Raw genomic sequence first — 14,430 nt, forward strand, 5'->3', positions numbered from 1 at the left:
TAAGAAACCGAAACCAGACCAAGGTTTCTTTATGCCCGAATATCTCGCACCACTCATACTCCACTGGTCCCACCCGAAGGCGATCCGGTCGCTCGCAGCCATCCAGATAAAAAGGATTCAAATTTCTTTCATGTTAACACCATCCGGGGTCCATTTTGTCAGGTGATGGGGGATGGGGAACAGGTATACCAACCATGGAAGTATGACTGAGTCGTCCAATCTAAATCCCGTGAAAAGGGGCTGGTGTAAATAGCACATTCTAACAATGTTCTTCATGAGGTGAGGTGAAGTCTAGCTACCGTAAAGGACAGACGGCAAAGAAAGTAGACATTCTTTAATGCCTTAAAGTGCTTACCTGGAAGAGAATTGCTCCGGAGAATGGAAGGCATGCAGCATTGTGTCTTGCGCGTTCCACGTGTTTGAGAGGGACAGGTTAGCACTCCCGCTGCTATAGCGTAAAATAGTTACACAAATACTGATATGTCCTAAAACACTAGGAATGGTATTTTTTCAACTTCCTATAGTTAAGCCGTTTTTCATTCAATTTATATGATTTCAATGTTATTGAACGGCTTTCTTGAGGAATGAGAAATATTTACTACAGATACGGGTTGAAACAAAATAGTATTTTTGAGAGCTATAATCTCGAAGAAAATTCATAAAACCTTGGACCTGATTTATACCAAACGTCAATATACAGTATTTCTAACGTAATTTTATAAATTTTGATCTCCGAAAACAAAAAATGGCAAGATTATGAACAATATTTTTTTCGGTTGTGGCCAGATCATCATATCACAACCGTCCTTGAGTTTACATCTTGAAGTCTACGGGTGTAATAGTGGGTTATCCCAATAGATCTTTGAAATGCAGTTTCTTGCCGATTTGGACAACACGAGATGGATTTTATCTTGCAAAATTGGGACGTTGCCAAAATCGGTAAAATTCTTTTGTGGGCGATTGGCAGCCATCGCTTTAACCTGTGGCCAGGTCAAATTTCTGTCGACTTGCTTGATTTCGTTGTTGAGGCTGCGCCGCTATTAGCCTTTGGGTCTGCCTCTGCTGTGATATCCGGCTGGGTTCCAATCTAACGCTTGCTTGCAGATTTCGTTTGCGCCTCTGCGTAGAGTGTGGCCGACCCACCTCCACTTTCGCTCCCGAATTTCTGTCGCTATAGGCTTTTGATGATATCGACGATGGAGCTCCACGTAGGAGATCCAATTGTGAGGCCACCTTGCAAGAATTATATACCACAGGTATCTATTGATGAAGACCTACAGCCGTTAAGTGTTCTCCGCTGATACACACCAGGTTTCACTGGCGTATAGCAGCACAGATTTCACGTTCGAGTTGAGAATTCGGATTTTGATGCGTCGACTAATCTAGTTGTTTTTCCATGCATTTCTTAAACTCGCAAAAGCAGCCTTCGCCTTCTTGATCTGTATATGTACCTATGTCGATCTTGGTGCCGCCATCGGCCGCGAGTTGGCTACCAAGATATTGGAAGCTTTCAATATTCTCCACTGATTGCCCAGCTACCGTCAAGCTGGAAGGGTTGACCGTATTTACATCCAACGATTTAGTCTTGTTGGCGATGATGGTAAGACCTGCCGCTGAGGAGCGATTGGTAAGATCATCGAGCTCACTCTTCACATCAGAGCGCCGTTGAGCTAGGAGACCAACGTCATCAGCCAATTCGAAGTCATTTAGGTGCTCCAGGGTAATGGGCTGCCACAGCAATCCACGATTTGGTTCACGGCCAATCGCACCTACCATGACCTTGTCAATTACGATGAGGAACAGTAGCGGTGATAGCACATGTACATTCTTGCCTCATTCCAGCAGTGACCCGGTTGGGATCGGACAAAACACTGTTGTGCAGTACTCTGCACGAAAATTCCCTGAACCGTGCTTCAATGAGGCCGATGATTTTCTCAGGGACATCCTTGTGCCTGAGGGCTTCCCACATGTTTCCGTGATTGAGACGGTCGAACGCTTTTTCGTAATCAATGAACACCAGGTAGAAGGACTCTTGGAATTCATTGATTTGCTCCAGAATGATACGAGGCCTGACAACATGGTCCATACAGGATCGTTCGGCACGGAATCCTGCTTGCTGCCGTCGGAGAGTTGCGTCAATCTTCTCCTGTATCCGGTTAAGGATCACTTTGCAGAGGACTTTGAGAACGATACACAGTAACATGATGCCCCGCCAATTATCGCATACAGTCAGATCACCCTTTTGGGGTACCTTTACTAAGACGTCGATTTCCCATGTGTTGCAAAATTATTAATTTATTGTTATTCGTCGAACCCTTGACGGATCATGCTGGGATGTTGATGGCGCGACCGACACTTGAAAAATGGTTACCAAAGTGCTCAAATCAGCGAACCAGTCGTGTCGGTCGGTAACTGTCCATACGTGTCTTACACGGGCATCGTAGCATTCATCATAGTCCCACTAAGGTGACGACGTGAAACATCATAGAGGAGACGGACGTGGACGGTGTTTGCGGCTTTCTCGCATTCATCGGCTAGGGAGTCCGCCCACGCTCTTTTGTCCCGTCTACATAAGCGTTTCAATTCCTTTTCGATATCCTTATAGCGCTGACGGGCTACGGCTTTAGCTCCTCGTGTTTTCGCTCGCTCTATCGCGGCGTTCTCTCGCTCCTCTATTTTCCTCCAGGTATCATCTGTGATCCACTGTTTTAACCGGGTGCGTAGTTCACCCTAATTATTCTTGCCCATGAAGGCGTTCTTGATGGCGCTCCATTGATCTTCTACGCTTCCACCTTCTGGAATATCCGTAGCACGGTTCTCTAGCTCCTCGACGAAGAACCTTATCACCGCAGCGTCTTCCAGTCGGCGTGTATTGAACCGGCGCCCGATTTTTTCCTCCAGTCGATGGATCCTAGCAATACGCAGTCGGATCTTGCTGATTATGAAATGATGATCGGACGGTGTCCATGTCTTTGAAAAAAATGGTTTAATTTTTGGCGAGTGTGTAATTTCTACGGACATTTTTCATTTGGGATCTTGTATGGTGCGGGTTTACTTACAAAATACTAGTTATTCATAAAATATGACCTATAGAAAATAGTTATTTATGCAACGAGGTGCAAAATGAAGATCAAGTTATGCAACGAGTTTTTTTTATTCTTAATCACTTAACCTAATTTACAGCTCTATTGTCCACTAGGGCACTACGTCAGCGATTTCAATTGACAGCTGTACCTACAGTATTGCACAGAGCCTAGATGTATTCTATTATACTTTTTGCAATTTCTCATCGTAATAGGCTGTTTTACCTCACGCAAATCTGACAGGAAAAGGCCTACTTTCCAACACCAAACTAACAGTGCTGTAATAGTTCATTACAGCACTGATTTGCGTTGCGTAATGAACCATTACAGCACTGTTTTCAGTTTTGCTCAACTTCTTGATGATTGCTGGACGCAGTTTTGAAAAATTGTGACAACTGCACAGTATAACCTGCTATGATCAGATTTTCTTAAACATATCTATGATCATCAGTGTGCAGTTTGATGCAAAAGTTGTGTTAAAACTATCCTCAGCGGGAAATTTATGAACTTGCAAAAAACGTTGTACGCAACTCGGTGCAGAACTCGATTTTTACAGCACTCGTCGTAATTATTCAACTCGGCAAGCCTCGTTGGATAAATGTACGACTCGTGCTGTAAAACTCCTCATTCTGCACCTTGTTGCGTAAACTACTATTATCGAACTGGTTGCTTTTCTGCTGCTTTCAGTTTTCTAATCTACATGGTAGAATGATGAGCACAAAGATGATAGGTGGCCGTTGTTCCTTTCCAGTCCGATTGGGGGGTCCATTATGAGTACCAATCCGGGTCCGTTTGAGCCATGGGGCTCAGAAGAGGGTCAATGTCAGCCGCTCTCGGTGAAGAGCAACTGACGAAAAATTGCAAGTGCCGGGGCTGGGAATCAAACCCATGACCATCCGCATATGAAGCGGACGTGTGACCAACTACGCCACGGGCCCCGGCATGCAACGAGTTGCATACAACTTTTTTGCAATGCCAAAAACTATTCACTGAGATATGATCATTCCCATCATGTATCATGTGCTCCATTATGCTAGGCATGAAATTAGGATCGAGCAAGCCGTGCTATAACCGTCACAATTTTCCAAGTCTTACTGTGGAAACTCTGGTTGTCAATCAAACAATCACAATATGGTTCATAACGCAACCGAAATGATTAGCATTATGAACCATAACCGCTCCCCCAAACAAACGTGATTTCCGACCGCGACAGCGATTTTTCAGGCGAAGGTACTTCGAAGCCGAATCTCGCATTTTCAAAAGCACAAATTACAAAAAGTAAATATCGAATCTTGCTGACAATTTAATCAATTAATTAACACTCGCGGTGTTTGGTTTTTCAAAGTTGGGCTTTTGAAAATGCGCTTTATGGTTTAAATGTTTACTCACCCGAAAAATTGCTGTCGCTGGCGACAGTCTTGTCGGTTTGGGGGAGGCTTAATGCAACTGATTAGTTTAGTGAAGTAAAGCAGGCTGTTGTGTTACTAAAATGGCAAGTATAAAACAATGGGGAGCGGACCTGGTGTGATGGTTAGAACACTTGACTATCACGCCGAGGACCTGGGATCGAATCCCACTCCCGACAAACTCGCAACATGTGAGTTCTTCCTTCGGAAGGGAAGTACAGTGTGGGTCCCGAGATGAACTAGCCTAGGGCTAAACATCCCGTTAATACAGATAAAAAAAAGTATAAAACAAGTTTTTAGTGCGGAATTGCAAAATATTATTAAAGTATCCGCAACAATATCAAGAAGGAATTCGGTGATGTATGTTTGTCAATCCAACGATACTTTTTTTTATAATTTTCGAAGGATTTATTCCGACAATTCCATCAGAACCTACTTTGAATATTCTCTAGGTATTTCTTCGGCAATTTCAACAGGAACATGTTCTGCATACACTTAAGTCATTTCGTCATTTAGTTTTCTAAGATTTTATTCATCTTAACAATGTATTCCAAAAAAAAATTTGAAATAATTTTGAAAATTTCTTCAGTAATTGCCTAGTGATTGTTATTGATTTTATTGAGGCTAAAATTGTTACGAAATGTTAAGAAGTTCCATTGATAAATTTAAAGCCATTTCTCTAGCATTTTCAATAACGATTTATTCGGATTTTTTTGGACTCCACTGCATAATTCTTGAGGAGTCCGAGAAGAACCACCAACCGAAATGGTTGATGCGCAACTATTTTGTTACTTCTGTTGAAGAGAGGACGTGAAGAAGTGGAAGAAAAAAATAAGAGAGACGAAGAAAGGACAACAGAGCCCCGCTGTTTTTGGACAGAACTACGGTTCTGTAGAAATTCATGTGCCCCCTCCTCCCTACGTTGGGATGATCCAGAGAGTTCCGCCACTGACCGAGTCCGTCAACATTCTCAGCTGTCAGAAGACCAGAAGGGCCTGTGAATGTCGCCATTGCGCTGATTCGCCACCCCGTAAAGCCGCAGAAGAACCCGCAGGCACTCGCACTAGCTGTGTTCGTCGTTATCGTAGAAGACCTGGAAGATTTCGCTGTGTGGTGGTGGAAAGTAGAAGAAGCGGCCCCGAGGAAGTGAAAAGGACAGGTTAGATTAGAGCATGAGAATGTGGGAAAGCGAAAAGTGTTAGAAGAAGGAGAGGCCGGAAAATTCCAGAAATAAATGTGTAAATGTAACGTGACGTGAGTTTTTATGTACTGCAGTGTGAAGATTCCCTGCCCGCGATTAACTCGGTCGAGAAGCATGCCGACCCTGAGGTGTTGTTTCAGGGAGTCTCAGGAAGGCTCCCCTACTGAGCTAGTCAGTTTCTTTCAGAAATTCGACCGCATTTTTACAAGAACTACCTAGGTCATTTTTTCTTTGAGGGCTCTTCGGCAATTTATTTGAAACTTCTCTCTGTAAATCGGATAAGTGACAAAACGTCGAATGCCAAAACGTCAAAAGGACAAAATGCTGAAGGGACAAAACGTCGAAAAGTTGAAACTAATGTTCTGTCCGACAACAACTCAGCAGCGTGAGACTCGGACGTAGGCGCAGGATCGGCGTGCTACTGGCGGGCATCTGGGTTCAAAAAACGACACTCAGTCATTCAAATAATCTTCTATAATCAATTTTCACGATTTATTTGGCCAAACTACTGTTGTGTTGTTAACAGCGGTTTGCGTCGGTTAGGACCGGTTATATGCGGATTTTCCGGTTAGAAAAGGTCCTCATCAGCGATGATTTGTTTCGGATGAATAGGCCCTCCCTTCGGATACCGGTTAACGATGGCAAGGCCGCCCTATTTCAAATACGTACGTACCGCGATATAGCCGGCCCATATAGCCGAGGCGGTAAACGCACGGGTATTCAGCATGACCATGCTGAGGGTGACGGGTTCGATTCCCGGTCGGTCCAGGATCTTTTCGTAAAGGAAATTTCCTTGACTTCCTTGGGCATTAAGTATCTTCGTACCTGCCACACGATATACGCATGCAAAATGGTCATTGGCAGAGGAAGCTCTCAGTTAATAACTGTGGAAATGCTCATAGAACACTAAGCTGAGATGCAGGCTTTGTCCCAATGAGGACGTTACGCCAAGAAGAGAGAGAGAGACGTACCGCGAAGGGAATTCTCCTTGATATTTAGGGCCACGGCCCGAGAACAGTCCTCTTTGATGTGAATGGCCTCCGGCCAGATGTTTTGTAATCCCTGACCATTGGGTATTGGCGACCATGGAAGACACCTTGACCGGGGTGCAATGGCGGTCTTCAGACGCGCCAACCAGAACGTACTGTTCAATACGTAGACAAAAGGTCCTAGCGAGAGAGTAATCAGTATAATTGCACGCTTTATAGTTTGGAGCTATTAAATTACCTGAATTACGTTGAACGGTCTCTCTAACGTAACTCGTTTCACTAGTTGAGATAAGAATAATTAAGTTTTCGACTTCATAAAGCACTTCTGGTCTACACGCTCGCCTGAAAGTGGGCGATAGCTGCCCAATAATCATCCTTCAAACCCTTTAGCCCACTCGATAATCATGTTATAACTGCGTTACACTATGGTATAACGGTTATTACATATGGCCATGTTGGATTGCTTAGTGAATTTAAATGCGGATCATGGTCGAATATGTTTAATGTTCGACCACATTGTACAATTACAAAACTATTTGTATCTTGTAACAACGATTGCAATGTGAAAGAATGGGTTTCCTTTAAAGGAATAAAAACTCACTATTTGTGCAGATTACTCGTTTTCGACGTTTGGCATTCGACGTTTCGCAATCGACGTTTCACAAACGATGTTTTGTCCCTAAACCACTCACGCTCAAAAAATATTGATTTGGTATCATTGAAACATTGGTGCATCATGCCCAAATTTTGTTTCAAGTCTACATAAACTCTTCTGTAGGGAACCAATGCTTTCAAGTTTTTCTTTTTCACACCTCCTCGATAACAAAACCTTAGATGCTGCTTCAATTTCGAGTGAAGCAGGAGACGTCGTCGTCGTCGGTACCTCTTTCGTAGCCGAAGGAATGGAACGTGCGTGCCTTATCGAAATTATGTCTTGCTTCGAAATTACCAGCATGAGAACATTACATCCTTGTTGAACAAGCAAGTGAAAACGTTGGAAGCTGTAGATTTAATTATGAGGGTGCATGAAGGAGCTCGGATGAGAACCGCTGAAAAGTGGAGCATGTTTAGCAGTTGTTGTCTTATACGATTCTGGTAGACGAGAAAGGAAATCGTTTGCAGAATAAACCAAGACACGAATGGAAGGCGAATTTCTTGCGTCGTTTCCTATTTACTGACAAAGCATGTCTTGCAAGGTTCGAGTAAGTGCTTCGTAAGACAGCTGGATGTGGATACCCATTCAGATTCCAGTTGGTTCCGGATACATACTTACTAAAATTGTTTGGTTAACTAGCTAGGCATGTCACAAAGAAAAAAAAAACCTGGTAATTTATTCAGTTGAACACATATTATCCTTCAATTCCTAACATGATTCAAACAGATAGACGTATATTAGAAAAGTCGATAGAATTTGTTGTTTTATTTACAATTCGTTTGCAAAAACAGATTCCACTAGTGCCACTTCCTTGACATTGTACACGACCAGCCAGCAATCGAAGTTGCTATTTCACTCAGCAGCTACTTATTTATTTAGGTATGATATATGGGCCCATATAGTCGAGGCGGTAAACGCACGGGTATTCAGCATGACCATGCTGAGGGTGACGGGTTCGATTCCCGGTCGGTTCAGGATCTTTTCGTAAAGGAAATTTCCTTGACTTCCTTGGGCATAGAGTATCTTCGTGCCTGCCACACGATATACACATGCAAAATGTTCATTGGCAGAGGAAGCTCTCAGTTAATAACTGTGGAAGTGCTCATAGAACACTAAGCTGAGAAGCAGGCTTTGTCCCAGTGAGGACGTTACGCCAAGAAGAAGAAGAAGAAGATACTATCTGCCTTTACTCCTACACAGCACAAAATCGACTTAAATATAAGTTGAAATTACCACGTGCATAACGCACACAAAACACAAATATGAACTTCGGAACGATTCAAATGCTCTTGTTTTGTAGCCACGCAATTGATGTACTATTGACTACTGCAAATACTGAAAACAATTAATATTCTACATCATATCAACTGAAGCCCTAGCCTTTATAGTGAAAGCTCACACCTAGTACCTACCGTTCGCGCTGTGCAAACAGTCTGAACATTTTAAATTGTTCCTTTTCGCATGATTTCGCTCACTGTGGAGCACCAACCCTTCCGATAGAAATTTATTTGTCTTTCCTCGTTCCCGCCAATGATGCTGCATCGACGCTCGCACGGACTGCACTTCAAGCCTCGTGCACATTGCAAATGAACCGGAAGTGTGCCAATAACTCTCGCTAGAATAAATCGGAACAGGTTGGTGTGTTTTCCTGCCCCAACGAGAGTCGCTTTATCTAGTTGAATGTGAGGTGTGTGACACTGACTGTGGTGATGCTTGAACATAAGGGCTGTCGGATTGTGGATGTGCACCGTTGGCACCTGCACAATTTTGTTTCACTCTTTTATTCTTTCTGGATTCAGTCTCCATAGGAACATATTTCGTTTGTTGGTTTAGTGCTTTGTAAACGTTTTCAGAGTTATTATCTGCGAACTTGCTACACCAATTGACAATCCAAATTTAAGTATTCTTCTTATTAACCTTGCCTAAAGTTTTCCCATCATTTTTAATAAGTTGTTTAATGTAGTATAAATTTCATTATAAATACCTTGTATCTTGACGAGCCTTATAGTGTTTTAGTTTATGAGTAATTCTGCAGCAGACAGCTTTATCATTTCAATTTTAAACATCCATTACTGTTATGAAGATATCTTGGACTCCTTGAACTAGGTGGAACGATTCCATTATCACTTTACTTCATTTTCGCTTTGATCTCGCTTTTTTTCTTTGAAACTTGTAACTTGGACCTCCCCAGATTAATTTTCACATCTCATTTTCCATAAACCAACACTCTCACCAACCCACTCGCTATTCAGATCAATTATTCTTTGCAGCACAATGCTGATGCACTTCACGACTCTCTGTATTCCACCGTTACGAACTTATTATTTGTGTTTCTGCATCGCACCATTACACTCAGTTTCCACCACTTTTCACTTCTCAGAATGCACGCTGCCGTCTGCCCCTTCTGGTGTGGCTGTGGACAGATGCATAAAACAAACGTAGATTAAAATTCCGCTCTGTTATATTAACTAGTAGACGAACGGAAAAGTCGGTGTATTTTCCACTCTTTTCGCTTAAAGGCTTTTCCGTTTTCACTGAACTCTGTCGCTGTTGTTTGCTGCATCCACCACTTTCTGTTACTTGTTATAGAAAAAAAAACAGTATCGTTGTGCTATTCGTTTGTTGGACTTTTAGTAGCCTTCGGCTATGTACGAGTGAAAAACCGCGAGTGGGTTTCGCTGGGAGTGTTTTAATTTGCAATCATCTCATATTGTTTGCATTTTCCGAGGTTTCCTCCGGTATGAACTTTGATCAGGGCGGAGTAATGACGAACCGCTGGAGCTGGCTGGTAGTCGAATTGAACACCTTAAAGGAAGAAAATGAGAAGCGAATAGAAGGACTGGATTAGAACCCAATTTTAAGCAAAACTGTATGTTGATTTGTTCATATGTTTCTGGTTATATTTATTAAAGACATGGGTAGAAATTTAGTTGATTTCTTAGGTATATGCCCACCCCATGTATTTGCTTCACGATAAGCAAAGGTATTAACGGTCAAATTACAATTTAAAATCACAACAAAGCAAGAAAGATTTAACTCAAACAATACGTAACCATGAGTACATTAGGAATTAAAAAAAATCCTTATGTTATACATGTTCTGTAATGCGTATTCAATTATATGAAATCCAGCTTGAATCAGATTACATTATACATATCAATCAGCCATTCCATTCCAAGTAAAAAGAACAGACTCGAAAATGTTCCGATCTTGCTCAAATTCGGTGGGAATGATTTTTACTAAAAAATTTTAGACCCTTATTTGGTTTTATTTCGGCATTAGGGTGGCCTTTTTAAAAAAAGGTGGTCCAAATACTGACATTTCAACCGTCATTACATTTGACCCAGTAGACCAATGTGCAATTTTTTTCACGAATGAAAAGATGATTGATTCTAGGTTTTTGGAAAAAAAATATGGTGAAAAAATTAGTAAAGTTTAATGTGTTAAAATTATCAAAATATCAGTTTTGTATGTTGGACTAAAACGAGTATATATTTTTACTTTTTTTAACGACAATTTAACTTTAACATATAACATAACCTAACATATCAAAAAATTAGTTATGTTTTTCAAGCCGTTTTGGAGCTAAGAAAATTTAAAGTTTTGTGTCCATATACGTATAGAATGACCATGCGTCTCCATCACATTAATCTTCATCCAGCCAACGTACATTTTCCACCTTCGGAAAGGCACAAAAATTATTATAACTTTTTTGAATTTCGATGGATTTTGATGAAATTTTCACGATGGAGACGAACCAGCCTTGGGCTGAAAGTCTCGATAATAAAGACATAAAAAAAATCCCAACTTCCCGAAAAACTCTTCTAGTTCATGATGCTGGAGACGTGGGTGCCTGGTCCACATGGTTCCGGAGTTATTCCGGATTGTCTTGGGGTACCGAAATTGGCCACATACTTTGCGCAACGTATATCTCAAGATCCCGATGAGATAGAAGTATATTGTCTTCGACGAATTTGTTCAGCAGGTTAAGAACTAACTGGCAACGGCGACTTTGGTTCGTGATTCAGCCGCTAGGCGGCACCAGTGTAAAAAATGTGCAAACCCTCATCAGAAACCTGATAAGATAGAATGATGCTGTCTTCGGCAAAATTTTTCAGCAAGGTCAGAACTAGCTGATAGTAAAGTCTTTGTTTTGGGATCTATCCGCTTGGTGGCGCATTGTGTCTGAAAAATTCAAACACGTTTATCTCGATACCCTAATGAGGTACAACCATGCCGTTTTCAGCAAAGTTGTTCAGCAGGCTAAGAATTAGCTGGCAATGGCGTCGTTGGTTCGAGAATCGTCCGCTAGGTGGCGCCTGGGTAAAAAATCTTGAAACTTCTATATCTCAGAATCCTGATAAGATAGAATGGCGCCGTCTTCAACAAAGTTCTTCAGCAAGCTAAAAACTGTCTGATAGTTGAGACTTTGATTCGTGATTTATTCGCTAGGTTATTCGCTACACCGTCTTTGACCCCCTGCAGACAAATCTTGTCACCCCACAATATTGCTCCGTTTTTTCTTCCGGGAATTTCTACAGGAACTCCTCTGGAATGTCTCCGGGAATTCTTCCGGAAATTATTTCAGGATTTCCTCTAGGACTCGCATCAGGAACTCCTGCGGAAATTCCTTCAGCAATTCCTTCGGTAATTGCCCCGGGAATTCTTCTGGGAATTTCTCCAGGAGTTCTCCAAGAATTCTTCCGGATTTCCTCAGAGATTTTTCCCAGGAATACTCCCATGATTTCCTCCGGGAATTACTACATGAATTGATCCGGGATTTTGCTCAGGAATTCTTTGTTTGTGCTTTGTGGGTTCGATTCCCGCTCCAGTCGGGGAAAACTTTTCGTCAAACGGAAAATTCTCCACTGAGCCACTGAGTGTTTAGTGTGTTGTGTCCGTTGTCTAATGTTAGTACTTGTTTAGTTTGTACAACCTCTGGTTGAAGACCGTGTAGTGTCTTTTGTCTTTTGAGAATTTCTCCGGGCTGGATTTCTCCGAGAATTTTTCTAGGATTTCCTCCAGGAATATCTCCGGGAATGTCTCCGGGAATTTCTTCGGAAATTTATTCAGGATTTGTCCGGGAAATCCTCCAGATATTCTTCCAAGAATTCCTCCAGAAATTCCCCCAGAAATTCCTCCGGGAATTTCTTTAGGAAAACTTCCAGTTTTTTTAATTGGAATTTCTCTAGGAAGTTTTCCTTCAAGAAGTCTTCCGTGACTTTTTTTTTAAGAAAACCCTCTGAGAATTTCTCTAGGAATTCCTCCTTTGTTTTCTCCAGGAATTCCGCCATGAATTTCTCTTGGAATTCCTCCGGGAATGTCTCTGGAAATTCTCCCTGGAAATTCCCCAGAAATTCCACTAGGAGTCAGGAAATCCTTCCAATTTTTTTCCTGGAATTCCACTATGAATTTCTTTACTTTTACTTTTACTTTACTTTTCTTTACTTCTTTACTTTTCTTTACTTCTTTTACTTTACTTTTCTTTACTTCTTTACGGGATCCAGGAATATCTCCGGGAATTCTTCTGAGACTCCCATCAGCAATTCTTCCAGGACATTTTCCGGAGTAATTTCCTGGAATTTTTTCAGGTATTTCTCCAGGAATTCTCCCGAGGATTCGTCCAGAGATTCTTCCAGGAATTTCCTTCGGAATTTCCTTTCGGGGAAGGAGGATTCCATGAAAAATTTTCGAGAGGAATAGATCGACATTCCAAACTAAAAATATAACAGATGGCACTTTTTTGTGTGGTTGTAACATCTAATTTTCTCGGTGAAGAAGTTTTTCCGGAACACGAAGTAAACACTAAAAGTTGCCTTTTCAAACCATTGTTGTTTTCTAATCACTAACATTTCACAAAACTATTCCGTTTTCTAACAATTGACGTTTTTAATGATTTTTCCATACGATTTTACAGTTCTTGACTATCATGCTTCCGTGAGCTTGAGGTGAGAATTTGAGATAGTTGACAACCGAGAATAGCACAGACGATGCATTGAATACAAGCGATGGTGTCGCCGCCGGGCTGTCAGCGCTGGAAACTAGATGCTATAAAGGTTCTTGTCTGCACTTTTCGCTGCTGGCGCCAACTGAGAGCAATCAGTAACAATGTAAACAGCAATAATTTTATTGCTGGAGAAATTACCGGAGGAATTCATAGAGAAATTTCCTGAGGAATTCCTGGAGGAAATCCTAGAGGGATTCTCTGAGGAATACTCCCAGAGGATTTCCCAAAACAATTAATGGAGGATTTCCTGGAGAAATTTCCGGAGACATTCTCGGAGGAATTCCTGGAGAAATTCCCGGAGGTATTCGTAAAGGAAGTCCTAGAGGAATTCCGGGAGAAATTTTCGAGGGTTTTGTGAAAAATAAAAAATCACGGTAGTCTTCCTGAAGAGATTCCAGAGGATTTTCTTGAAAACAAAAACCGACAGTTTTCCTTAGAAAATCCCCGGATATAATCCTGGAGAAACTCCTGGAAAAATTCCCGGAAAAAAATCCTAGAGAAGTTCTTGGAGGAATTCCTATAGAACACCCCGGAGGAATTCTTGACGAAATTCCCAGAGGAGTTTATGGAGGAATTCCCGGAGGCACTCATGGACGAATTCCTGGGAAAATTCTCAGTGAATTTTCCGGAGAAAATCTTGGAAAAAAGTCCTGTGGAATGCCTGGAAAAATTCCTAGAAGAATTCATGCAGAAATTGCCGAAGGAATTCCTGAGGGAGTTCCTGATGGGAGTCCTAGATGAAATCCTGGGGAAATTTCCGGAGGAATCCCTCTAGGAATTCCTAGAGGATTTCCTAGAGGATTTCTCGGAGAAACTTCTGGAGGATGTCGTAGTAGAATTCCCGGAAGATATTTCTGAAGAAATTCCTGGAGACGTTTTGATTGCTGGTGTCACCGTCTTGATTGCTGCTGTGACCTAGCGTCGTCATTGCCGGATGGATCTCAACCTGCCGAACAATTTTACAGAAAACGCCATGCTTTTAGCTTATTACAGTAACGAGATACACGTGTTTAAATATTATACACAAGGTGCCACCCATCGAATAAATCACTAATTATAATCAAAGACTCAACTATCAGACAGTTTTTA

At 41.7% G+C, this 14,430-nt stretch overlaps 1 long non-coding RNA gene across 1 annotated transcript in view; it reads right to left on the reverse strand.

The window, feature by feature from the left end:
• The window catches only part of LOC134288344 (uncharacterized), a 451,989-nt gene that overhangs the window by 227,831 nt on the left and 209,728 nt on the right, over positions 1 to 14,430 (reverse strand). Inside the window, exon 3 of the long non-coding RNA XR_009997908.1 lies at positions 9,319 to 10,139. This is a non-coding gene — a long non-coding RNA (uncharacterized LOC134288344). The remainder of the gene's footprint in view (positions 1 to 9,318; positions 10,140 to 14,430) is intronic.

The sequence above is a fragment of the Aedes albopictus genome, chromosome 2 (genome assembly GCF_035046485.1).
Source record: "Aedes albopictus strain Foshan chromosome 2, AalbF5, whole genome shotgun sequence".
Taxonomy (NCBI): domain Eukaryota; kingdom Metazoa; phylum Arthropoda; class Insecta; order Diptera; family Culicidae; genus Aedes; species Aedes albopictus.